At 37.5% G+C, this 26,970-nt stretch overlaps 2 long non-coding RNA genes across 3 annotated transcripts; both read right to left on the bottom strand.

Moving 5' to 3' along the window:
- Positions 1-4,391: 4,391 nt before the first annotated feature.
- Positions 4,392-9,098, bottom strand: LOC147836932 (uncharacterized). Of its 2 annotated transcripts, XR_015481545.1 has the most exons (4): positions 7,028-8,844; positions 6,250-6,756; positions 5,932-6,162; positions 4,392-5,848 (listed from the first exon to the last, which is right to left on the bottom strand). It is a non-coding gene; the product is annotated as an uncharacterized LOC147836932 (long non-coding RNA). The 2 variants fall into 2 exon arrangements; XR_015481546.1 differs by having other exon boundaries at positions 4,892-5,848; positions 6,250-9,098.
- An 8,714-nt stretch (positions 9,099-17,812) lies between these two features.
- On the bottom strand, positions 17,813-22,571 carry LOC147846056 (uncharacterized). Its single transcript, XR_015481288.1, has 3 exons — positions 22,245-22,571; positions 21,685-22,059; positions 17,813-21,500 (listed from the first exon to the last, which is right to left on the bottom strand). It is a non-coding gene; the product is annotated as an uncharacterized LOC147846056 (long non-coding RNA).
- Positions 22,572-26,970: the final 4,399 nt, after the last annotated feature.

The following is a 26,970-nucleotide window of genomic DNA, read 5'->3' as shown; positions in this document are numbered from 1 at the left end:
GTCTTGAGGTGTAAATGGGCTATGACTTTTTGCTATTGAGGCTAAGGCATCAAGGTGTAAATAGGCTATGGTTCTCAGGTTTGAGTTGGGGGAAGTAAGCAGAGGCAATTCAAATGTACCATCTCTAAAAAAAAAAAAAAAAAAGACAGCTTACGCAGCATTTGTGTGTAATTACCTTATTTCTATTTTATTTTTATTATTCATTTATTCATTCGTTCATTCATTTTCTTTTCGGCTTAGTCCCTTAATTAGTCTGTAATTGCCACAGCAGAATGAACCATCAACTTAACCAGCGTATGTTTTACGCAGCGGATGCCAGGAGGGCCTGGGGCTTCGGGGCGGAGTTAAAGGAGAGGCGGACTTTGCACCGAATCTGGGAAAGATGGCTTGCCGTCATTACACTAGTTTTCCGATCGCACACGAGTTACATGCGCCAAACACATAAACAAATAAATAAATAAGGCAAAGAAAACATCTAGTCTTATAGGCTGAAGTCTTTTTGCTTATAATCGCCCATATGTTTCCATTTTAAATGTAAGGCTGTTGCATAAAAAAATACAATTTTAATTTATAAGTGACTTTGCTGCATCCTCCTTGATGTTTCAATAACGCATAATAATCTTTACACCATGTTAAAGACACAGCAGACAGTAAAGGTTTTCGAGAGTTTTTGTCAAGTTTAAAAGGTGTGTTTGTGTGCGTTTAGATGCCTGTATGTGTGTGTGAGATCGAGCAAACGAGCGCTCCCTTCACACCTCTGTTGATGCTGCGAGTGGCTTCTTTCTTTTTGTTATTTATTTTGCAGATAATACACAATATTAATACAACAGAAAGACATAAAACTTAAGAAATTACGTGTCCCCTTTTGTACACTCAAAACAATTGTGTGATATCTTGATGAAATAGCCTAAGTCATATTGAAATGGCCTTTAATTTAAAGAATTACAAGTATTGGATATAATAAAATCGCATTAAATAAATAAACCAAAATAAAAAAAGCAAAAGCTAGCTATAACAGTTTAGGTAATAAAAAAATAAAAAATATAGAAGCCATATAAATTACGTTTGAAATACGTAACACTTTCCTTAAGATCACAGAATAATATGCAACATCTACGTGTCATATAGCCTATAAGGAAAAACGAATATGTTTCAGGTCTCTCCTGAGCATTTGGGCTTAATGTTGGTAATGTTGGACTGCGTCTAAATGAGGATGTTATAAAATAAAATTTTTACCGAGTTATTAACAGAGACCACTCGATGTTCGATGCCAACAGTCGGTCGGTGAGTAAACACACAGGCCCGTGTGTATAGCTATTATGTACTGCTGTACAGTAATGTGTCATTTGTTTGTTTCGGTTGTCTTTATTTCAATGCTCTCGTGGTGATATGGTGTGCTTTATCTGCCTGATTCCTGCTGAAGTGGGCGGATTGTGCAACATTTGATTCGGGGGACGTTCTGGGGCTGGTTTTGCGTAAAGCGCTGCGAGCTACAGGCCTGACAATGCAAACACAACATGATTTCGGCCTCACTGATGCCCATTAACACCTGACAGACAAGCTTTTGGTTATGAGATGGGGGAAGGGGTATGTCTCCACTCTCACGTGTTTTTCACAAACATGGAGACACAAAATCCAAAACTCCGACGTAGGATGGATGGCGTAACCATAGCAAAACCTATGTGTTTTAAAACGAAACCGCATTAAATATGGGGCCTTATGAAAATGAAAGTTTCTATGCACAGCAGCTTCTGGACTGAACTATGTGTTATTTAAAAAATCTATATTACACTCCTAGCATTCGCCAAAACAAATATATTTTTTTACAAATATATTAGAGCATCAGCAGCAGACATATCTGCACGGCCATAAAGCCTTCACCCGACAGTTATTTTCAAATATGCACAACGTTAGCCAAAACAATAGACATGCCATCATCCTTTCAGACAACTAACCCTTTAAACTGTAATAAGGTCCCATTTACTCTGCACAGCAGTTTTATATGAAAAGGTTAATGATACATATAACAGGCTACATTTTGATGGTGAAATAACCTTTTAAACGATGGCTGCTATTTATTTCAGTGTTCAAACATTAAATAAAGAATGCATCAAGTGAAATAAAATGAATATAAAACAACACATGGATATACATATAAAGACTATTATAATTAGCAAAATGCTGCTCTTTTTATCTTTGTATTTTTATCAATTTATTTTTGTTTTTTTAATATTTTAAATTAAGTAAAACTATACAAATACTGTTTCACATTTTCGAAAATATTTTGCACAACCCAGTACATATTAAAGATCACCGAGAGCAAACAAACAAAAGCACATCGCTCAGGATGTTAATCAATTTAATCAAGCTCCACAAATAAAATAATAGGCTATTTTATTATTTTAATATTTTAGACGACAGGTTAGTAATTTTATTATAAATGGTTATGTTCAGGTTAATGAAATAATAACTTTAATAAATAAAATATGTTTGTAAGAATGTGGTGGGTCAGTGATTCCCTGGCTGTCATCAGTGGATTAATGAGCTTTTGCATTTTTTATGCAATACTAACATCATTAAACCAGACATTTGTTTTATAAAATAACCAAATATTCGCAGAGATTCAGCAGTTTTTTTTCTGACGCGTTTGCCAGTCATGCCAGTCAGTGAAAAAAAAGTAACTGTGGCCCTGTTCACACAGGTATTCAGTTTCGTTTTTATCAATCTGATGCAACTTTTATTACTTACAGGACATAAAAATGCAATTAAAAGTTTCAAATCAATTAAACTCAATTCATAAAAAGACTAGCCTATTTTATGCATTAAGTAATGAAATATATAACTAATTTACATTATTTCTGATAAGATCATGTATTTTTATCTGTTTTACAGTTTTAATATGTGCATATGCTTTTTTTAAAATAACATTTGTTTAACAAATATTTTAGCACATCGAAAGTAATTAAATTGCCTGTATTTCGATTAAAACCTTTAAGCAAAAAGATTAGAAATTGATCGCGCACGCGTAGGAAAAAAAGGCAATTATGCGACACATGACATGCATCGCTCTCATGCCACGTTTTGAGGATAAATTCGCATTTAGGTGCTGCTTTGAATAAAATAAAACTTAAAAAGCACATTTAAGACTTTAATCATCAAATAAAACATTCATAAAGGAGTATCTTATGGAAAAACACCATTTGACGGGCTCTGCTTTCGGTTTTAAAAGAATCAAGCAGCTTTAAAAAAATATAATTTGCTGCAGAGAAATTACAGAAAAAAAAAGATTAAACATATCGGGATTGTTAAAAGAACATTCCTCTGATATATTCTTTCGACTCCGATACATCAGCTAAGATTATGAATGACGGAGTGTCTCTCCTGATTCAGCAGCGTGTCCCGATGGTTATAAACGATGAGGCAAAGAGATTGCGCTGCTTAGATTCGGCTCGATATATTTAAATAAAAACTAACACCTAACTGCTTATAACGCTCAAAAAGTTAAACTAAAATGCACAACTCTGGTTGGTTGCACCCACATGCACAATGAACCTAACGCACCATTATTTTAATTTTAAATTCGTGAAGAATGAGCCAACCGCATATGCTTAGTCCTGTAGGTCGGGACACTCTGCTTTATAACTTATTAGTTTATTACAATAATCACACTTAGCTTTGCCATCGTTCTTCACCACATGTAGCCACTCAGCACATCTTGCGGTCCATCTTTAAACAAATGTTTAGATTATTGAAGGTGCTTTCCGGCGGCAAAGTTTCTGGCAGAGTAGCGAGTGAAAAAATGTGCATGCAGAAATTGGAATCAAAATTTAAATTTTATAACAAGCATCATATTCTTTCTAATCCTCGCCCAGTTTTATTTAATTTATTTAATTAATTAATTAATTTATTTATTTGACATAGACATCGCAATTACACTGAACAACCAAATGCATTTGTTTAAGTGTTAAGGTATAATCCTGATTGATTAGCTTAGACAACAGGATTGGAACATGATTATTTAAACATTTAAAAACCAATTTAAGATAACAAAATTTAATAAAACTATCAAAATTAAACAGGTTATGTTTACATAAAACATCACAATGATGCCATCGCATAGGCTTTAAGTCCATAATTTTAACTGCTTGTTTATAGATTGTGTCAATAGGCTTCAATGTAGTTAAAGAGGCTTGTGACCAAGATGTAATGCAATACATCAAGTGAGAGAATATCATTGTGTGCATGTATAATTTTGCAGTGTGATATGTTAAAAACCTTCTAATAAAACAAAAACAGTTTAGACATGGCTTAACTTTCTTACTTAAATTTTTAACATGACTATCAAATTTTAAATTAATGTCTAGTGTTATGCCAAGATACTTAAACTCATTCACTTCTTTAATTACTTTATTTTTTATCAGCACCTCAAATGTATCCCGTACAGGTCTATTTCGTATAGAAAAATCCATAGAAACTGTTTTCTTGACATTTACCGTTAAATGAGACAGTTCAAGCCATCTTTAAATGTGTTGTAAAGCCTGGGTCAGTTGCTCACAAGGTGTTTTAGCTGAGACATAGATGACAGTGTCATCTGCATATAACTAGCAGTTAACATCTGGGCAGCATTCTGGAGGATCGTTTATGTACATTGTGAACAACAATGGGTCAAGGACAGACCCTTGAGGTACTCCAATATTGTTAAAACGCACAGATGACTTTACCCCATTGACCCTCACACATTGCTGTCTCCCACCCAAATAAGACCCAAACCACTGTAAGGCTTCTGATGACATTTTGAACTCTCTTAATTTATTTAGTAAAATACTGTGATTAACTGTGTCAAAGGCTTTCTTTATGTCCAGGAACACTGCCCCAACCACTCTAACTTTTACCAGTGACCCTTTTATTTTTTTAAGCAGATAACAATTTGCTGTTTCTGTGGATTATTTCTCTCTCAAGCAACATCCTTATGGCCAGATTTATAAATCAATATAACTATTGCTGTCTTCCAACTATCTGGGAAAGTTTTTGTTTGAATCGATAAGTTTAATAAATATGTAATTGGCTCCAACAGAAAATGTTTATATCTCCTAATTAATTCAGAGTGAAAATTAAAAATATCCTTAGCCGTAGAATTACTCATAATTTCTATTACTTTTCGGACTTTTTCACAAGATACTTCCTTAATATAAAAGGAGTCTGGATAAACATAATCTGGTTCCTCAATAAAGTTAACCTCCACTCCCCAGCAGCCCTGTCCTGACCTCTTCATGCAGCTCAAAGGACCGAGCTGTCCCGGGAGAAGCTTGCTAATACCCAGAGTTGGACCATAGGCCATCTGGCCATTCAAAGCAGTTGCAGACCTGTACAGAGTCATCCACCCCAGCACCTCCTTATGCTGCAAAAGGGAGGATTTCTCCCTATGAGCTATCAATCAAGGCTGAACCTGGACGCGGGTGTCCCGCGAGACACTTTAAACACACAAAACAGGAATAATTTGTCCCAACTGGCCCGTAGCCAAGGCTGAACCTGGACGCGGGCATCCCGCGTGACAATTTTAACACACAAGACAGGGATAATTTGTCCCAATTGGAATGTATCCAAGGCGGAACCTGAACGCAGCAGGCGTCCAGCTTTGAACTAAGGAGACAGGGCTCATTTGTCCCTACTGAAGCTACTTTTACCACACAGATAGAGGAATAATAAAGACACTGAACACCATTTGACCGTTAAGTAGTACAATATCTATTCAGGACGATCCAAAGTCTTCTGTTGGTTTGAGTGGGCGAGCCCCCTGGCTTTTCCCCTTGGCAGGCTGCCATGGCAGCGTCCTCCTGCTGGTTCCCTACTGGAAAAGAGACACATAAAGGCCAGTTAGCCAATGCCACACGTTCTGCTGTTACCATCCACGCCAAAGAGGAACTGATTTACCAGGGGAGACACAGGAGTCTCTGTCCTCTTGCGCCCCTTCCGCAGGGGGCTTTCTGTGCCCGCTGCCTCCCCATCCTCCTCCTCCACCAGGGCCCTTTCAAATAGTCTGCAGTGCTCACGTGCTTGGAGAGGTCCAAGGTGAAGTGCGTAGAACTTATCTGAGGTTGAAGTGCCATGGCACATGAATTGCGCCACCTTCCGGCGATCCTCTGAAGAGTGTGCATTCTTTGCCTGCGTCGGAGAGAGACAGACAGGCAGAACCTTGTTTAGGATCAAAGCCGCCAGTGGTAGTCACAGGGACGTCACATGCATACTCACATGGGTCGAAATGGCAGTCCGTACGTCAGTAAAGGTCGGTTTGCCTGGAAGGCCCATACTGATCCACGCAGACTGAAAGTATTTGTTTAGGGTCCGACAAGGACTAGCTCTGGAAGTGAAAAAGAAATAGGTAGCCTGGCTCCCTCCGGGGAGACCAGCCCGCAGCGCCAAGAACCTGCGGAACCAGCTGTATTCCTCCCTGTTTAGAGACAACTGCGCCGCCCCAAAGGCTCTGTTTGTCTTATGCGTGGTGATCTGGCGTCAGAAAACAAGCAGAGAGAAGAAGTGAGTGAGAGCATGCTACTGGTGACCCTCACCTTACTTGCGCCATACTCAAGTTAATGACATAAGCAGACTCGTCCGGGCTTCTGGAGGCCTCTTCAACCTCCTGGATGGTCAAATTCTGGAAGACTCCACAGCGGTGCCCAGAGATGGAGGTTAGGTAACCAGTCAGAAAGCCATAAAAGCGCCACTGTTGCCTAGTGTTTGGGTTGGACTCCAGGCTATCTGATGAAGGCAGTGAGGTTAGACAAATTAGACCACCAACGGTTTAATTTCCTCTTTGGGTCACCAACAGCTCTTGGCTGCTGGTGACCCATTCTCCGGGCTACCAGCAGTTCTTGGTTCAGCCAGCCACGTCTGTCTGCCCCTCTCCCCCACGACTGGGATTCATTTGGGGGGAAGGGGGGCAGACAGACGTGGCTGGCTGAACTAAAAGCTGCTGGTGTCCCGGAGGAACGAACAGGGGGAAACGTTGACCGGCGGACAGCTGGCTTACCAAGGAGAGCAGGGATCTTCCTTCCAGCGGTCTGGTGACAGCGCAGCAGGCTGGTCTTGGCAATCAGTCTGCTTTCCTTCGCCTGCTTGGTTTAGACCTCGTGCATGATGACATGCCGGCGTATGCCGCGAATGAGAGCTCTAACCTCCCTTCAAATCAGTACCAGGGCCGTGCTGGAGAGGCGGCAGGAGGCCAGGAATTCCTGTAATCAGCATTTGGTTTTCCATCTTATTATGATGCAGTAACTGCTTTCGAGTGAACTTTCTTTCAATTAATGTTAACTTATGATCTGGGAGACCAGTGATTAAATTATGTGTTTTTGTTACTCTCTCCGGTCTATTAGTGAAAATCATATCTATAAGAGTTTCGCTCTTTCTAGTGATTCGGGTAGGTCTATCAATTAATTGTGTAAAATTAAATTTTTCCATATTTGATTTCAACTGTGATTTATTGTTATTTATCCATCCAATTAATATTTAATTCACTGAACATCATACATTCACAACAATCATCAACAAGGGACAAAAGACTCTTCAATTCTATTAAAAAACTTGCATCATAACCCGGAGGATTATAAAGGAAAATTATGTAATATTTCATATTTGGAGAGAGAATTACATTTAGTGCTAAACACTCCATATTCACATGAGTTTCAATCTGCAAACATTTCAAATTTTCCCTTATATAAACTAAAACACCACCACCCCTTCTATTCACCCGGTCCCTTCTGTAACAAGTATACCCTGATATGTTGATTAGATCAGTAAGAACATTATGATTTAGCCAAGTCTCAGAAATACACAAGAAATCCAGATTTGATTCAAAAAGTAAATTCTGTATCTGATCAATTTTTGGTAGATCACTTCTTACATTTATATGTCCTCCCAGTATTCCTTTTGGTTTATCTTGAGACTTCCAAATAACTTTAGCATGATTCACAGTTTGAAAAAGTCTTAACTTACTTTGTTTCAACACCGCATAATTTACCAAGCCCACTTTCCTTTTTGTTCTCACCAAACTTTGTTGACTCACGTCCGCTGTCGCAGATGGGCCTTCCCGTGCATCACAGCTTTTAACAGGTGTACTATTTGAGCCAGCAGAGCTCATCTCACTGGCCATGTCTGTGATCTTAAACTGATCAGACACTCTTACCATCGATCCAGCAGTCAGTTTCACGCCCAAAGCCTGCAGACGACATCGTTCACTCACAGATATGTCTCCAGCGACCAGACCAGACCGCTCACTCTGCCGCATCTCCTACGGTGATCCCAGCTGACAGGAACTCCCCCCCGCCGTCCAGCACTCAGAGGCAGAGCGCACTCCGTGTCCACCGAGACAAACGCCATCTAAAGTCAGGGCAACTTGCGGGGATGTTGAGGTTACAGGCGGCTGGAATTCTATAGTCACAGCATCTCCCACCGAAATAGGCTCCGAGTCTGACTGAAAAACTGGCCCAGGGTTTAAGTGTACATCCCCCGATAATAGCAGCAGTAATAATAATAATTTGGCTGAAGGAAAGTTTTTTGTCCGCTTCCCAACTGCATATTTAAAAGCTGGTTTAAATACCACAGCGCGGTCTTTGTTAAAAATCCGCATGAAGACTGTAGCTTATTCATATCCAAAAAAGTACAAATGTGGGTTTTCTGATAGAATACCCAGTGGATCAATAATGCACTGGGTTTTAAGAGTCTTTGTACTTGGCGGTGAACTGCACGCGAGTGAAACAGGCGTTCCTATTAAGACGCCACAGAGGGCGAGGTACAAGCCGATTTTGCTTTGTTTGCCTTTGCTTTTGCCGCTTCGTTTCAAATTATCACACAAAGTGTTCGATAAAAGACAATAAATAAGCTTAAGAGAGCTTAAAATAAACATAAAAAAATGATAAAAGCTATATAATTTTTATAATTTTTAAGCTCATGAGTGAAGCCAACCAAACCACTCACATAACTTAGCCTTGAGCTTGTTCACACTCTGCCTGTATTAACATAAATGCTGTATTTTAATACAAGTTGTGTTTTTTATATTTGTGGCTGTGAAGTTTATTAAGAATATATATATTGAGATACTGAGCCATTACAAGTTAAAAAAATAAAAAATAAATAAAAAAGTATTTTAAAGATGGAAGTGTAGAGCTGCCACCTAGGTAAAAAAAAAATCTGAGCTTTATCACGTTTGTACAATATACTTTTCACGTTCTTACAATATAATATCACGTTTGTACAATATACTTTTCACGTTCTTACAATATAATATCACGTTTGTACAATATAATATCACGTTTGTACAATATACTTTTCACGTTCTTACAATATAATATCACGTTTGTACAATATAATATCACGTTTGTACAATATACTTTTCACGTTCTTTCAATATAATATCACGTTTGTACAATATACTTTTCACGTTCTTACAATATAATATCATGTTTGTACAATATAATATCACGTTTGTACAATATACTTTTCACGTTCTTACAATATAATATCACGTTTGTACAATATAATATCACGTTTGTACAATATACTTTTCACGTTCTTACAATATAATATCACGTTTGTACAATATACTTTTCACGTTCTTACAATATAATATCATGTTTGTACAATATAATTATCACGTTATTTGCCGCCATACGTGCGCACAGATGATGATGTGCGCGCGCAGGACTTTTTTTCTCGCGCTGGATCAGTTGAGCGCGTATGGCGAGTGGATCCCCTGTGCGCTCGCGTATGTAATCTGCTCACGGTTCACTTCTAAACGCGCGCAAACATCACTGCTGCGCTCGATTAATACTGGCATTGATTTGCCGACATACCACGTCGACTCCTAAGACAAACTGAAGCCCTTTGGAATCTGTATAAATGGAGCCATTGGTGGGTTTTCGAGAGCTATGATTTGGCTTCATGCCTTTTTAACAAACAGTGATCCCAAAATTATTGCTGGTTATTTCATTTCAAGTTGAAAAGAGACTTGGGACACCTTCCTGGATTCGCTCCGATCTGGGAACAGAAAATGTCACAATGGCAAACATGCAAAGATTCTTGCGATGGAGTATGTAAGAACGTGATAATTATATTGTACAAACGTGATATTATATTGTATAAACGTGAAAAGTATATTGTACAAACGTGATATTATATTGTACAAACGTGATATTATATTGTAAGAACGTGAAAAGTATATTGTACAAACGTGATAAAGCTCAGATTTTTTTTACCTAGGTGGCAGCTCTACGCTTCCGTAAAAGAAGAACATTGACATTTTGAGAAAAAAAAAACAGAACTAAAACTAAATTATTCAAATGTAACAGAAATTAGCTCATTTTATGGATATTAATAATCAACAATAATGGTTTATTCTTAATTATTAATATTCCGGCTTAAGCTTCAGTCAATTCAGTCAAACAAACTTATCATTGTATATAATCCTGCCTGCTCGACCGAGCGGACTCTCAGATTATGAATATTAATTATCAACAATAACAAATTATTATTAATCATTAATATTCTGGATCAATTTATTGTTAATTTGACCAAACAAACACAAGCAGAGCCACGACAATGATCTATTCATTTAGAAAAAGGGAATTTAATTGCCACTTCTTGTGAAGTAGATTAATCATTCATAAGTTTTAATCAACTTATAATAGCTAGGCAGGGGAATCTGTATTTCAGTGACATTTTCTCATGAGACAAACAATACAATTCATTTGATTATAATAGGATTTATTGACTAGTATAACGAACAAATGCACAAACATAACATTAAACATAGAACAAAGGTAAACTTAGAAGAGCCGCGTGGCCCAAGGGGCCACCTTTGATGGATTCTTTGTTCGGACTACTCTGCTCAGATGTTTAGGGAAAAGTCTGGTTATACCTGTGGGTCACGTGACAACACGTTCAGCATTCTGACCAATGATTTCAGGGGAAGTTTGAGCGCGAAACCTTCCTTTGTCTCGAGGCTGCTCGTATGCAAATTTGAGTGTCCGCCCAAAGCATGCGGAAAGGCATTTAATACAGAGAATTAAAGAATAAAGCAATGCGAGTTATGATCTTGCTCTATGCATTATGTGTTGTAAAATGTCAGCAGAAACCCATCGGTACCATACATGGGGGGGTTTAAAAGTACATCAACATGATTTTTCACATGCTCACATTGTTTATGCTTTAAAAAGGTCTGAAGGGACCACACATACAGGTTATATGAGGGGTTATACAGGTAAGAAAAGTCAGAAATGAGATACAAAGTTTGCAAACATAACATTTTAGTTCTGTGCTGGTCCCTGGTTTCTCAGTCGATTTTTCTTTAGACTAGTGTCCTTTGGGTGTGGGGAGTTGAGTGTGTGTGTGTATTTGGGCAGGAATGTCTTTGAAGATATAGGCTTATCTCTCCAGTTACCCAGACTTTGTGGAGCCAGGAGTCGTAAACCGTCCTGTCGACTGAGCCCAGACCGTTTTCATGGAATGTTGCACGGAATATTTACCTCCAGCATATATGTTACAATATATATGTCATCAGTTATGTTACAGTCCCTCTCTTCCCAGACAACGTGGTTCGGAGAAAACCTGGTTGGTTGGGATCTAACTTAACGTATTGGTTGGGTTGGAGGTGAGGGTCCCTCAATGTCCTTTCCTGAGTCAGCTGGACGGAGTTTTTTTTTAAACAGCGTGGGTGCAACTCCTTGGCGTTCCTTTCCTTTTCCAGCTTTCCGCCGAAAGGCTTGTGGAAGTGCGGCGGTGCACTTGTTCACTGATTCCTGTATCTTATTGAATGGCAAAGCCCTTGTTCATGTGTGCTTCCCTGCTGTCGAGAGGCACGGAGTGGTAGTTATCCTGCAGTTTACCAGAGATGAGTGATGAGTATAGTTGTGAGGTTGCAGTGGTCCTCTGGTGAGACTGAGAAACAGGATCGTGGCTGTATCCTGTGTAGAGAAGGAAGAGAGAGAAAGGGAACAGGGGAGAGAGTAGGTGGTGTCTGTGATGACTGTGCTCTGCTGGGCATTACAATGTGACACCGGTTGCAGGGTCTCTACCCCCTTTCCTGGCTTGTGGCCCAATGTTTGTTACTCTGGTTGTGATACGTAGGTTTGAGGGTTGGTTGCTATGCAGCTGAGCATATACAACCAGGAGTCTTTGCACTTCCTGTGTAATGTTGGTAGTGCAGGGGGGGTGCTGATGGTCGTGGGGAGTGGAGAACATGAGTCTGATTCCAGCGACGCTCCAGGGACAGACGAGTCTTCGCTGAGGCCATCTTCCAGCCTAAACCACGACGAATGAAGTTCTGCACAAGACTTTTGGCCAGCGGAGAAATTAAAATGGTCGTGCCCAACTGAGTCTGGTTCTCTCAAGGTTTTTTCTCTCTCTCTCTCACGTGGTGTGCGTTTGGGTGAACGGGAGCTGAGCGTCTTTTGGAGAGCGTGACTTTTCTTACCTTTTTTTTTTTTTTCCCTTAAATTAATTTATTTTCCCCCCCCATTTTCTTTGTAGTTTATGTTTGTTATTTTTGTACCTAAATAACGTTTAAACAACATTAAACGCCGCAATGGCGGCTGATCCCGAGCAAGGGACGCCCTCACTGTCACTCAGAAACGGTTGCAGGTGTGTACCAGAGCCGGGGGTGACAGTGGAGGAGCTGCTTTTGATCTTTGGAGAACAGGTAGGCTTTGAGAATATTCTCTCGGCCTCCCGCATGAACAAAGCTGTTGTTGTATTCCCTAAATCGGAATCTTTAGTTAATCAGCTGATTGTGAGTGGAATATGGGTGAAAGAAACGTTTGTAAGGGTAAACCCGCTGTCCACTCCTGCAACAAAAATCACGATCTCGAATGTTCCGCCTTTTATTTCAGATGAAATGATTACGAAAGAGTTGCAAAGGTTTGGGAAAATTGCAGGCCCCGTTAGAACGATCCCCCTTGGGTGTAAGAATGTCGCTTTAAAACATGTTCTCTCGTTTAGACGTCAAGTTTACATGTTTTTGAATTCACCGGACCGTACATTAGACGCGTCTTTTCGCGTAAATCATGGGGAAAATTCCTACATGGTTTTCGCTAGTACTGAAAGCATGAAGTGCTTTCAGTGCGGAATTTTTGGGCACAAACGTTTTTTTTTGTCCAAATAAGGATGGAAAACAAACAACTGATACAAATACCGAGACAAATGACACGGAAATACAAACAGGAGATAAACAGACACAGGGAGGTGGCGAGCAAAGGGAAGAAGAACAGCAAGAGGTGAGTGAAACTTCAGTTATAGTTTCCAGCGTAGAACAACCTGGTTGTAGCAACCCTGCAGAGTCTGTTGATGTTAGTTAGGCTGCTGAGAATAATGATACAACTGATTGCATGGCAGAAGAATGTGAAATCTCACAAGCTGAAAGTGTAGGGGACAGTATGATTGATGAGTTGGATGGTTTGTCACAGTGTATGGATGATAGTATAAGAGATGAGGAACAGTGGTCAGATGCTGCAGCAGAAAATGATAATGGCTTGTATACTGTTGAACAAATTAATTCCTTCTTAGACAAAACTAAAGGAAAAGTGGGTGTTGAAGTTAGTGATTATTTCCCTGATACAGAAAAATTTATTTCTTCTGTTATGCGGGCCAGAAAAGTGAGCAGCCTGGAAGTGCTGTCACAACAGAAACGGTTTCGATTAAGAAAACATATCACTAATATAAGAAGTGGAAAAAAGCCAGGGAAAGTGAGGGGGAAAACTAAATACTAAATGAAGGTGTTTCTTTCTCTTTGCTATCTGTTCTTTCCTCTCTTTTTTCCCTTATGCATGGAAGTCTTGAGAGTGGGATCAGTTAATGTAAATGGAATGAGAGATGGGGAAAAAAGGAGTCACCTTGCAGAAATAATTAAGTTGAAAGAGTTGAGTGTGGTGATGCTACAAGAAACTCATAGTTGTATGGATAATGAGGTTGATTGGGGATTATGGTGGAAAGGGGAGAAAATCCTTAGTCATGGAACTAATCTAAGTGCTGGAGTGGCTGTACTTTTTTCCCCCATGTTAAAAGTAAAAGTCCTGTCAAAAAAGGAAGAAATTCCTGGCAGGTTATTGGTTATAAGAGCTGAAATAATGGGTTTCTTCTTCTTTTTTGTAAATGCTTATGCCCCTAATGGAGGAGCAGACAGGATACAGTTCTTCACTAAATTAGAGCACATATTTAAACAACAACACGAGGGTGACATTGCTATATTAGGGGGAGATTGGAATTGCACATTAAATTTTATTCAAGACAGAAATGGAGAAGAACCTCATTTACAATCAGCTGCGTTTTTAGAAAATATAATAAAATATTTTTGCTTTTCTGATGTTTGGAGAGAACATTAGAGAAACAATATACTTGGATAAAAATTAGTAATAGAAAAGTGTCTGGAGCTCGATTAGATAGATTTTATATTTCACATACTGGAAGAAACAAGGTTGCTAATGCATCAATTATCCCTATATGTTTTTCAGATCATAAATTAATAACAATTGACTGTATGCTGGTAGAAAGAAAACATAAGAGTTATTACTGGCATTTTAATGTCAAACTTCTTGAAGATAAAAATTTTTGCCAGAATTTTAAAGTTTTTTGGGAGACCTGGAAAATGGAAAAATCTTGTTTTGAAAACATTATTGATTGGTGGGAAGTGGGGAAAGCTCATATCCGTAGTTTTTGTCAGCAATATACATCTCATTCCTCATTGATTTTAAAGAAAACTTTGGAGTGGTTAGAAAATGAAATCATTGACATTGAAAAGAGCATGAATGAAAATGATACCCTGACTCTTCAAGATAGATGGACTGAGAAAAAGAAGAAGTTGAGTTCATTTTTAAATGAAAAGGTTAAAGGAGCCCTGACAAGGAGTCGTTTTTTAAAAATAAGAGATATGGATGGACCTTCTTCTTTTTTTTTTAGTCTAGAACGAAAAACGGGACAAGAAAAACTAATGCATTTTTTAAAAGATAATAATGGACACAACACTTCAGACCCAATAACAATGCGCAGACTTGCTGTAAATTTTTATTCTGATTTATATGCCTCTGAACCTTCTAATGAGGAATGTAGGAGACTTCTTTTGGAGGATCTCCCAGTTTTAACTCCAGAACTTAAACTTTTGCTTGAGGCTGATATTACTTTTGAGGAAGTCACTGCTGCAGTTAAGGGGCTTTCCACAGGACGAACACCAGGGTTGGATGGTCTGCCTGCTGAATTTTATAAGGCATTCTGGGCTGAATTAGGAAAAGATGTATTTGAAGTACTACAAGAATGTGTTTGCAAAGGTGTTCTCCCTTTGAGTTGTCAGAGAGCTGTTTTAACATTGCTCCCAAAAAAATGTGACTTAACTCTTTTAAAAAATTGGAGACCTGTTGCAATCTTAAGTTCGGATTACAAAATCTTTTCAAAATGTTTGTCAAATAGATTAAATCTGGCACTAAATACAATTATACATAAAGATCAGTCATATTGTATTATAAAAAGATCTATTACAGATAATCTGCATTAGATTCGGGATGCTTATGATGTTGTTTCATACAATGAGTTAGATCTGGGTTTTTTGTCAATAGATCAAGAAAAGGCCTTTGACAGAGTTGACCACACTTTCCTTTTTGACACCTTAAGAGCTTTTGGATTTGGTGATGGTTTTATTTCAAAAATACAACTGTTGTATAAAGGAGCAACATGCATGATTAAAGTTGCTGGAGGTTTAAGTGTTCCTGTAAAGGTGCAAAGAGGAATAAGACAGGGGTGTCCTCTCTCTGGCCAGCTCTACAGCCTGGTCATTGAGGCATTGCTCTGCAAACTAAGAGAAAATTTGACAGGACTGGAGATTAAAACGTTAAATTTTAAATCTACTGTTAAACTTTCTGCATATGCAGATGATGTCACAGTTTTAATCAGAAATAATGAGGATGTTCGGGTTTTAAAGGAAGTTTTGGAGTGCTATAGTAAAGCATCGTCAGCCAATGTTAATTGGGAAAAAAGTGATGCCTTATGGTGTGGGCGAGATTTTAATAGTTCTATGCTACCTTGTGGTTTAAAGTGGGGAAAAGAAGGTTTTAAATATTTAGGAGTATTTTTAGGAACTGATGAATATAAGAAAAAGAATTAGGAGGGCTTAAAAGAAAAAGTGTGTGCTCGTTTAGGTCACTGGAAATGGCTAATACCCCAGTTGTCCTACAGAGGGAGAGTGTTGGTCTGCAATAACTTAGTCACATCTTCATTGTGGCACAAAATGATGATATTGGACCCCCCAGAGGACATGGTGAAGATAATTCAACAGCGTCTGGTGGATTTCTTTTGGACGGGACAACACTGGTTGAAGGCAGCTACCCTGTATTTACCCCTACAGGAAGGAGGACAAGGTTTGGTGGATATAATGTCTAGAGTAAAAGCTTTTCGACTACAAACAACCCAAAGACTTTTGTATGGAGAAAATGTAAGCTGGGCCGGAGTAGCCTGTGCTATCCTGAGAAGAGCGGGACAAATGGGTCTAGACCGCCACTTGTTTTTAATGGATACTAATAAATTAGACCTGTCTGGACTGACACCTTTTTACAGGTCAATGTTGAGGTCATGGACTCTTTTAGGTTCTCTAGAGAGCACAATGGTGTAAAAAGGCTGTGGTCAAGAGAAGAACCCCTACTTTATAATCCTGCTCTTGATCTGGACATTCTCAATTCACTTGCTCTAAGAAAAGCTTTGAAGACTGCAAATATATTTAAAATTGGACACTTTGTTTCTGAGAATGGCTGGATTACTGCCGAGGATCTAGCATCCAAACTGGGAATGAGATCTGTTCGGGCAACAGGAAAATTGTTGACTCAGATAGTCGAGTCATTACCATCGGATTACATTTTTTCATTAGTAACCAACAATGGAGAGAATACAATTCCTGCATTCCCAGAGCTGGTTATATCAGCCAACACAAGAACTTGGTCAGAAACAGAAAACAGTTTATTATCGTTTAAAACACCAGAACCAAGACTTTTTAGCATTGCTGGAAAGAAATCAATCTATGTGATGTGTGTGAAAACCTCAAACTTGTTTCAACTACAGAGTGTGAGAGAGACCAAATGGAAAGAGACAATTGGACCAAATGCCTCCCCAAAAGGCTGTTGGAGATCTCTATATAAGCCTCCAATTGAAAAAAGAACTGGAGACTTGCAGTGGAGGATTGTACACTGTATTGTTGCTACAAACTGTTATAGAGCGCGCCTTGATCCTCAAATAGGGGAGGGCTGTCCTTTTTGTGGAGAACCAGAAACTGTTTTCCATTTATTCCTTAATTGTAAAAGACTACAACCAATATTTTATCAACTAGAAGAATGGTGCCAAAAACTTGGAAAGGCCTTTACACCTGCAATGTTTATTTATGGACCTAAATACAATAAAAATCGAAGAGAGCATCATGTTCTATTAAACTTTTTATTCGGGCAAGCAAAGATGGCAATTTGGCTGTCAAGAAAAAGTAAATTAAATGACAAAGGTTCAACTGATGCTTTTTTAATTGTAAAAGGACTAATAAAATCTCGCATTAATGTAGAGTATGGGTTTTACAAGATGGTAAATAATCTGGCAATGTTTAATTACAAATGGGGTGTAAATCAGTGTATCTGTCATGCTGACTCTGAAAATGTTCTAAATATTTATTTGTAAGTATCAGCAAAAAAAAAAAAATGTTTTTGTTTTTTTAAGATGTCATGTACTTTTTTAATTAGCTAAATTGTTTTTAGCTAAAACGTTTTTTTTGTAATAAAGAGACCTTAAAAAGTAAAAAAAGTAATCACAGTAATGCAAACTCAGTCAGAGACATAGATTTTCACTTGCAACTTGCTTTAACATGTTTAACAGTGCATGAAATGTTGTCTAAAACAAAATGAATTATGCATTTTAGTGGCTGGATCTGTTTTTTATCACATTCTGTATTGGACGTTGAAAATGAGCTTTTCTCAGCCAGCAGAGAGGTCAAACTAAGCAGTAATGCAAACTCAGTCAGAGACATAGATTTTCACTTGCAACTTGCTTTAACATGTTTAACAGTGCATGAAATGTTGTCTAAAACAAAATGAATGATGCATTTTAGTGGCTGGATCTGTTTTTTATCACATTCTGTATTGGACGTTGAAAATGAGCTTTTCTCAGCCAGCAGAGAGGTCAAACTAAGCAGTAATGCAAACTCAGTCAGAGACATAGATTTTCACTTGCAACTTGCTTTAACATGTTTAACAGTGCATGAAATGTTGTCTAAAACAAAAAAGAATGATGCATTTTATGGCTGGATCTGTTTTTATCACTTTCTGAATTGGACGTTGAAAATGAGCTTTTCTCAGCCAGCAGAGAGGTCAAATCACAGTAATGCAAACTCAGTCAGAGACATAGATTTTCACTTGCAACTTTCTTTAACATGTTTAACAGTGCATGAAATGTTGTCTAAAACAAAAAGAATGATGCATTTTAGTGGCTAGATCTGTTTTTATCACTTTCTGTATTGGACGTTGAAAATGAGCTTTTCTCAGCCAGCAGAGAGGTCAAACTAAGCAGTAATGCAAACTCAGTCAGAGACATAGATTTTCACTTGCAACTTGCTTTAACATGTTTAACAGTGCATGAAATGTTGTCTAAAACAAAAAGAATGATGTATTTTATGGCTGGATCTGTTTTTTATCACATTCTGTATTGGACGTTGAAACTGAGCTTTTCTCAGCCAGCAAAGAGGTCAAAATAAGCAGTAATGCAAACTCAGTCAGAGACATAGATTTTCACTTGCAACTTGCTTTAACATGTTTAACAGTGCATGAAATGTTGTCTAAAACAAAAAGAATGATGCATTTTTGTGGCTGGATCTGGTTTTATCACATTCTGTATTGGACGTTGAAAATGAGCTTTTCTTACCCATCAGAGAGGTCAAATCACAGTAATGCAAACTCAGTCAGACACACAGATTTTCACTTGCAACTTGCTTTAACATGTTTAACAGTGCATGAAATGTTGTCTAAAACAAAAAAGATTGATGCATTTTATGGCTGGATCTGTTTTTATCACTTTCTGAATTGGACGTTGAAAATGAGCTTTTCTCAGCCAGCAGAGAGGTCAAACTAAGCAGTAATGCAACCTCAGTCAGAGACAAAGAATTTTAACTTGCAACTTGCTTTAACATGTTTAACAGTGCATGAAATGTTGTCTAAAACAAAAAAGAATGATGCATTTTATGGCTGGATCTGTTTTTATCACTTTCTGAATTGGACGTTGAAAATGAGCTTTTCTCAGCCAGCAGAGAGGTCAAATCACAGTAATGCAAACTCAGTCAGAGACATAGATTTTCACTTGCAACTTGCTTTAACATGTTTAACAGTGCATGAAATGTTGTCTAAAACAAAAAGAATGATGCATTTTAGTGGCTGGATCTGTTTTTATCACTTTCTGTATTGGACGTTGAAAATTAGCTTTTCTCAGCCAGCAGAGAGGTCAAACTAAGCAGTAATGCAAACTCAGTCAGAGACATAGATTTTCACTTGCAACTTGCTTTAACATGTTTAACAGTGCATGAAATGTTGTCTAAAACAAAAAAGAATGATGCATTTTATGGCTGGATCTGTTTTTATCACTTTCTGAATTGGACGTTGAAAATTAGCTTTTCTCAGCCAGCAGAGAGGTCAAATCACAGCAATCCAAACTCAGTCAGACACATAGATTTTCACTTGCAACTTGCTTTAACATGTTTAACAGTGCATGAAATGTTGTCTAAAACAAAAAAGAATGATGCATTTTATGGCTGGATCTGTTTTTATCACATTCTGTATTGGACGTTGAAAATGAGCTTTTCTCAGCCAGCAGAGAGGTCAAATCACAGTAATGCAAACTCAGTCAGAGACATAGATTTTCCCTTGCAACTTGCTTTAACATGTTTAACAGTGCATGAAATGTTGTCTAAAACAAAAAAGAATGATGCATTTTATGGCTGGATCTGTTTTTATCACTTTCTGAATTGGACGTAGAAAATGAGCTTTTCTCAGCCAGCAGAGAGGTCAAATCACAGCAATCCAAACTCAGTCAGACTTATAGATTTTCACTTGCAACTTGCTTTAACATGTTTAACAGTGCATGAAATGTTGTCTAAAACAAAAAAGAATGATGCATTTTATGGCTGGATCTGTTTTTATCACTTTCTGATTTGGACGTTGAAAATGAGCTTTTCTCAGCCAGCAGAGAGGTCAAATCACAGTAATGCAATTCAGTCAGAGACATAGATTTTCACTTCCAACTTGCTTTAACATGTTTGGCAGTGCATGAAATGTTGTATAAAACAAAAATAATGATGCATTTTATGGCTGGATTTGTTTTTAATCACATTCTGTATTGGACGTTGAAAATGAGCTTTTCTCAGCCAGCAGAGAGGTCAAACTAAGCAGTAATGCAAACTCAGTCAGAGACATAGATTTTCACTTGCAACTTGCTTTAACATGTTTAACAGTGCATGAAATGTTGTCGGAAACAAAAAGAATGATGCATTTTAGTGGCTGGATCTGTTTTTATCACTTTCTGTATTGGACGTTGAAAATGAGCTTTTCTCAGCAAGCAGAGATGTCAAATCACATAATGCAAACTCAGTCAGAGACATAGATTTTCACTTGCAACTTGCTTTAACATGTTTAACAGTGCATGAAATGTTGTCTAAAACAAAAAGAATGATGTATTTTATGGCTGGATCTGTTTTTTATCACATTCTGTATTGGACGTTGAAAATGAGCTTTTCTCAGCCAGCAGAGAGGTCAAATCACAGTAATGCAAACTCAGTCAGACACATAGATTTTCACTAGCAACTTGCTTTAACATGTTTAACAGTGCATGAAATGTTGTCTAAAACAAAAAGAATGATGCATTTTAGTGGCTGGATCTGTTTTTATCACATTCTGTATTGGACGTTGAAAATGAGCTTTTCTCAGCCAGCAGAGAGGTCAAACTAAGCAGTAATGCAAACTCAGTCAAAGACATAGATTTTCACTTGCAACTTGCTTTAATATGTTTAACAGTGCATGAAATGTTGTCTAAAACAAAAAAGAATGATGCATTTTATGGCTGGATCTGTTTTTATCACTTTCTGTATTGGACGTTGAAAATGAGCTTTTCTCAGCCAGCAGAGAGGTCAAACTAAGCAGTAATGCAAACTCAGTCAAAGACATAGATTTTCACTTGCAACTTGCTTTAACATGTTTAACAGTGCATGAAATGTTGTCTAAAACAAAATGAATGATGCATTTTAGTGGCTGGATCTGTTTTTTTATCACATTCTGTATTGGACGTTGAAAATGAGCTTTTCTTACCCAGCAGAGAGGTCAAATCACAGTAATGCAAACTCAGTCAGACACACAGATTTTCACTTGCAACTTGCTTTAACATGTTTAACAGTGCATGAAATGTTGTCTAAAACAAAAAAGAATGATGCATTTTATGGCTGGATCTGTTTTTATCACTTTCTGAATTGGACGTTGAAAATGAGCTTTTCTCAGCCAGCAGAGAGGTCAAATCACAGTAATGCAAACTCAGTCAGACACACAGATTTTCACTTGCAACTTGCTTTAACATGTTTAACAGTGCATGAAATGTTGTCTAAAACAAAAAAAGAATGATGCATTTTATGGCTGGATCTGTTTTTATCACTTTCTGAATTGGACGTTGAAAATGAGCTTTTCTCAGAAAGCAGAGAGGTCAAATCACAGCAATCCAAACTCAGTCAGACACATAGATTTTCACTTGCAACTTGCTTTAACATGTTTAACAGTGCATGAAATGTTGTCTAAAACAAAAAAGAATGATGCATTTTATGGCTGAATCTGTTTTTATCACTTTCTGATTTGGACGTTGAAAATGAGCTTTTCTCAGCCAGCAGAGAGGTCAAATCACAGTAATGCAAACTCAGTCAGAGACATAGATTTTCACTTGCAACTTGCTTTAACATGTTTAACAGTGCATGAAATGTTGTCTAAAACAAAAAAGAATGATGCATTTTATGGCTGGATCTGTTTTTATCACTTTCTGTATTGGACGTTGAAAATGAGCTTTTCTCAGCCAGCAGAGAGGTCAAACTAAGCAGTAATGCAAACTCAGTCAAAGACATAGATTTTCACTTGCAACTTGCTTTAACATGTTTAACAGTGCATGAAATGTTGTCTAAAACAAAAAGAATGATGCATTTTATGGCTGGATCTGTTTTTAATCACATTCTGTATTGGACGTTGAAAATGAGCTTTTCTCAGCCAGCAGAGAGGTCAAACTAAGCAGTAATGCAACCTCAGTCAGAGACAAAGAATTTTCACTTGCAACTTGCTTTAACATGTTTAACAGTGCATGAAATGTTGTCTAAAACAAAAAAGAATGATGCATTTTATGGCTGGATCTGTTTTTATCACTTTCTGAATTGGACATTGAAAATGAGCTTTTCTCAGCCAGCAGAGAGGTCAAATCACAGTAATGCAAACTCAGTCAGAGACATAGATTTTCACTTGCAACTTGCTTTAACATGTTTAACAGTGCATGAAATGTTGTCTAAAACAAAAAAGAATGATGCATTTTATGGCTGGATCTGTTTTTATCACTTTCTGTATTGGACGTTGAAAATGAGCTTTTCTCAGCCAGCAGAGAGGTCAAACTAAGCAGTAATGCAACCTCAGTCAGAGACAAAGAATTTTCACTTGCAACTTGCTTTAACATGTTTAACAGTGCATGAAATGTTGTCTAAAACAAAAAAGAATGATGCATTTTATGGCTGGATCTGTTTTTATCACTTTCTGAATTGGACGTTGAAAATGAGCTTTTCTCAGCCAGCAGAGAGGTCAAATCACAGTAATGCAAACTCAGTCAGAGACATAGATTTTCACTTGCAACTTGCTTTAACATGTTTAACAGTGCATGAAATGTTGTCTAAAACAAAAAGAATGATGCATTTTAGTAGCTGGATCTGGTTTTATCACATTCTGCATTGGACGTTGAAAATGAGCTTTTCTCAGCCAGCAGAGAGGTCAAACTAAGCAGTAATGCAAACTCAGTCAGAGACATAGATTTTCACTTGCAACTTGCTTTAACATGTTTAACAGTGCATGAAATGTTGTCTAAAACAAAAAGAATGATGCATTTCATGGCTGGATCTGTTTTTTATCACATTCTGTATTGGACGTTGAAAATTAGCTTTTCTCAGCCAGCAGAGAGGTCAAATCACAGTAATGCAAACTCAGTCAGACACATAGATTTTCACTTGCAACTTGCTTTAACATGTTTAACAGTGCATGAAATGTTGTCTAAAACAAAAAGAATGATGCATTTTAGTAGCTGGATCTGGTTTTATCACTTTCTGCATTGGACGTTGAAAATGAGCTTTACTCAGCCAGCAGAGGTCAAAACAAGCAGTAATGCAAACTCAGTCAGAGACATAGATTTTCACTTGCAACTTGCTTTAACATGTTTAACAGTGCATGAAATGTTGTCTAAAACAAAAAGTATGATGCATTTTAGAGGCTGGATCTGTTTTTAATCACATTCTGTATTGGACGTTGAAAATGAGCTTTTCTCAGCCAGCAGAGAGGTCAAACTAAGCAGTAATGCAACCTCAGTCAGAGACAAAGAATTTTCACTTGCAACTTGCTTTAACATGTTTAACAGTGCATGAAATGTTGTCTAAAACAAAAAAGAATGATGCATTTTATGGCTGGATCTGTTTTTATCACTTTCTGAATTGGACATTGAAAATGAGCTTTTCTCAGCCAGCAGAGAGGTCAAATCACAGTAATGAAAACACAGTCAGAAACATAGATTTTCACTTGCAACTTGCTTTAACATGTTTAACAGTGCATGAAATGTTGTCTAAAACAAAAAAGAATGATGCATTTTATGGCTGGATCTGTTTTTATCACTTTCTGTATTGGACGTTGAAAATGAGCTTTTCTCAGCCAGCAGAGAGGTCAAACTAAGCAGTAATGCAAACTCAGTCAAAGACATAGATTTTCACTTGCAACTTGCTTTAACATGTTTAGAAGTGCATGAAATGTGGTCTAAAACAAAAATAATGATGCATTTTAGTGGCTGGATATGTTTTTATCACATTCTGTATTGGACGTTGAAAATGAGCTTTTCTCAGCCAGCAGAGAGGTCAAATCACAGTAATGCAAACTCAGTCAGAGACATAGATTTTCACTTGCAACTTGCTTTAACATGTTTAACAGTGCATGAAATGTTGTCTAAAACAAAAAAGAATGATGCATTTTATGGCTGGATCTGTTTTTATCACTTTCTGTATTGGACGTTGAAAATGAGCTTTTCTCAGCCAGCAGAGAGGTCAAACTAAGCAGTAATGCAACCTCAGTCAGAGACAAAGAATTTTCACTTGCAACTTGCTTTAACATGTTTAACAGTGCATGAAATGTTGTCTAAAACAAAAAAGAATGATGCATTTTATGGCTGGATCTGTTTTTATCACTTTCTGAATTGGACGTTGAAAATGAGCTTTTCTCAGCCAGCAGAGAGGTCAAATCACAGTAATGCAAACTCAGTCAGAGACATAGATTTTCACTTGCAACTTGCTTTAACATGTTTAACAGTGCATGAAATGTTGTCTAAAACAAAAAGAATGATGCATTTTAGTGGCTGGATCCTTTTTTATCACTTTCTGTATTGGACGTTGAAAATGAGCTTTTCTCAGCCAGCAGAGAGGTCAAACTAAGCAGTAATGCAAACTCAGTCAGAGACATAGATTTTCACTTGCAACTTGCTTTAACATGTTTAACAGTGCATGAAATGTTGTCTAAAACAAAAAGAATGATGCATTTTATGGCTGGATCTGTTTTTTATCACATTCTGTATTGGACGTTGAAAATTAGCTTTTCTCAGCCAGCAGAGAGGTCAAATCACAGTAATGCAAACTCAGTCAGACACATAGATTTTCACTTGCAACTTGCTTTAACATGTTTAACAGTGCATGAAATGTTGTCTAAAACAAAAAGAATGATGCATTTTAGTAGCTGGATCTGGTTTTATCACATTCTGCATTGGACGTTGAAAATGAGCTTTACTCAGCCAGCAGAGGTCAAAACAAGCAGTAATGCAAACTCAGTCAGAGACATAGATTTTCACTTGCAACTTTCTTAAACATATTTAACAGTGCATGAAATGTTGTCTAAAACAAAAAGAAAATGCATTTTAGTGGCTGGATCTGGTTTTATCACATTCTGAATTGAACGTTGAAAATGAGCTTTTCAGAGCCAGCAGAGGTCAAAATAAGCAGTAATGCAAACTCAGTCAGAGACATAGATTTTCACTTGCAACTTGCTTTAACATGTTTAACAGTGCATGAAATGTTGTCTAAAACAAAAAGTATGATGCATTTTAGTGGCTGGATCTGGTTTTATCACTTTCTGCATTGAACGTTGAAAATGAGCTTTTCAGAGCCAGCAGAGGTCAAAATAAGCAGTAATGCAAACTCAGTCAGAGACAGAGATTTTCACTTGCAACTTGCTTTAACATGTTTAACAGTGCATGAAATGTTGTCTAAAACAAAAAGAATGATGCATTTTTGTGGCTGGATCTGGTTTTATCACATTCTGAATTGAACGTTGAAAATGAGCTGTTCTCAGCCAGCAGAGGTCAAAATAAGCAGTAATGCAAACTCAGTCAGAGACATAGATTTTCACTTGCAACTTGCTTTAACATGTTTAACAGTGCATGAAATGTTGTCTAAAACAAAAAGAAAATGCTTTTTAGTGGCTGGATTTGGTTTTATCACATTCTGAATTGAACGTTGAAAATGAGCTTTTCAGAGCCAGCAGAGGTCAAAATAAGCAGTAATGCAAACTCAGTCAGAGACATAGATTTTCACTTGCAACTTTCTTAAACATGTTTAACAGTGCATGAAATGTTGTCTAAAACAAAAAGAAAATGCTTTTTAGTGGCTGGATCTGGTTTTATCACATTCTGAATTGAACGTTGAAAATGAGCTTTTCAGAGCCAGCAGAGGTCAAAATAAGCAGTAATGCAAACTCAGTCAGAGACAGAGATTTACACTTGCAACTTGCTTTAACATGTTTAACAGTGCATGAAATGTTGTCTAAAACAAAAAGAATGATGCAGTTTTGTGGCTGGATCTGGTTTTATCACATTCTGAATTGAACGTTGAAAATGAGCTTTTCAGAGCCAGCAGAGGTCAAAATAAGCAGTAATGCAAACTCAGTCAGAGACAGAGATTTACACTTGCAACTTGCTTTAACATGTTTAACAGTGCATGAAATGTTGTCTAAAACAAAAAGAATGATGCAGTTTTGTGGCTGGATCTGGTTTTATCACATTCTGAATTGAACGTTGAAAATGAGCTGTTCTCAGCCAGCAGAGGTCAAAATAAGCAGTAATGCAAACTCAGTCAGAGACATAGATTTTCACTTGCAACTTGCTTTAACATGTTTAACAGTGCATGAAATGTTGTCTAAAACAAAAAGAATAATGCATTTTTGTGGCTGGATCTGGTTTTATCACATTCTGAATTGAACGTTGAAAATGAGCTGTTCTCAGCCAGCAGAGGTCAAAATAAGCAGTAATGCAAACTCAGTCAGAGACATAGATTTTCACTTGCAACTTGCTTTAACATGTTTAAAAGTGCATGAAATGTTGTCTAAAACAAAAAGAATGATGCATTTTAGTAGCTGGATCTGGTTTTATCACATTCTGCATTGGACGTTGAAAATGAGCTTTACTCAGCCAGCAGAGGTCAAAACAAGCAGTAATGCAAACTCAGTCAGAGACATAGATTTTCACTTGCAACTTTCTTAAACATATTTAACAGTGCATGAAATGTTGTCTAAAACAAAAAGAAAATGCATTTTAGTGGCTGGATCTGGTTTTATCACATTCTGAATTGAACGTTGAAAATGAGCTTTTCAGAGCCAGCAGAGGTCAAAATAAGCAGTA

Source organism: Danio rerio, chromosome 3 (genome assembly GCF_052040795.2).
Source record: "Danio rerio strain M-AB ecotype USA chromosome 3, GRCz13ab, whole genome shotgun sequence".
Taxonomy (NCBI): Eukaryota; Metazoa; Chordata; class Actinopteri; order Cypriniformes; family Danionidae; genus Danio; species Danio rerio.
This window is presented reverse-complemented; position numbering and strand designations above follow the sequence as displayed.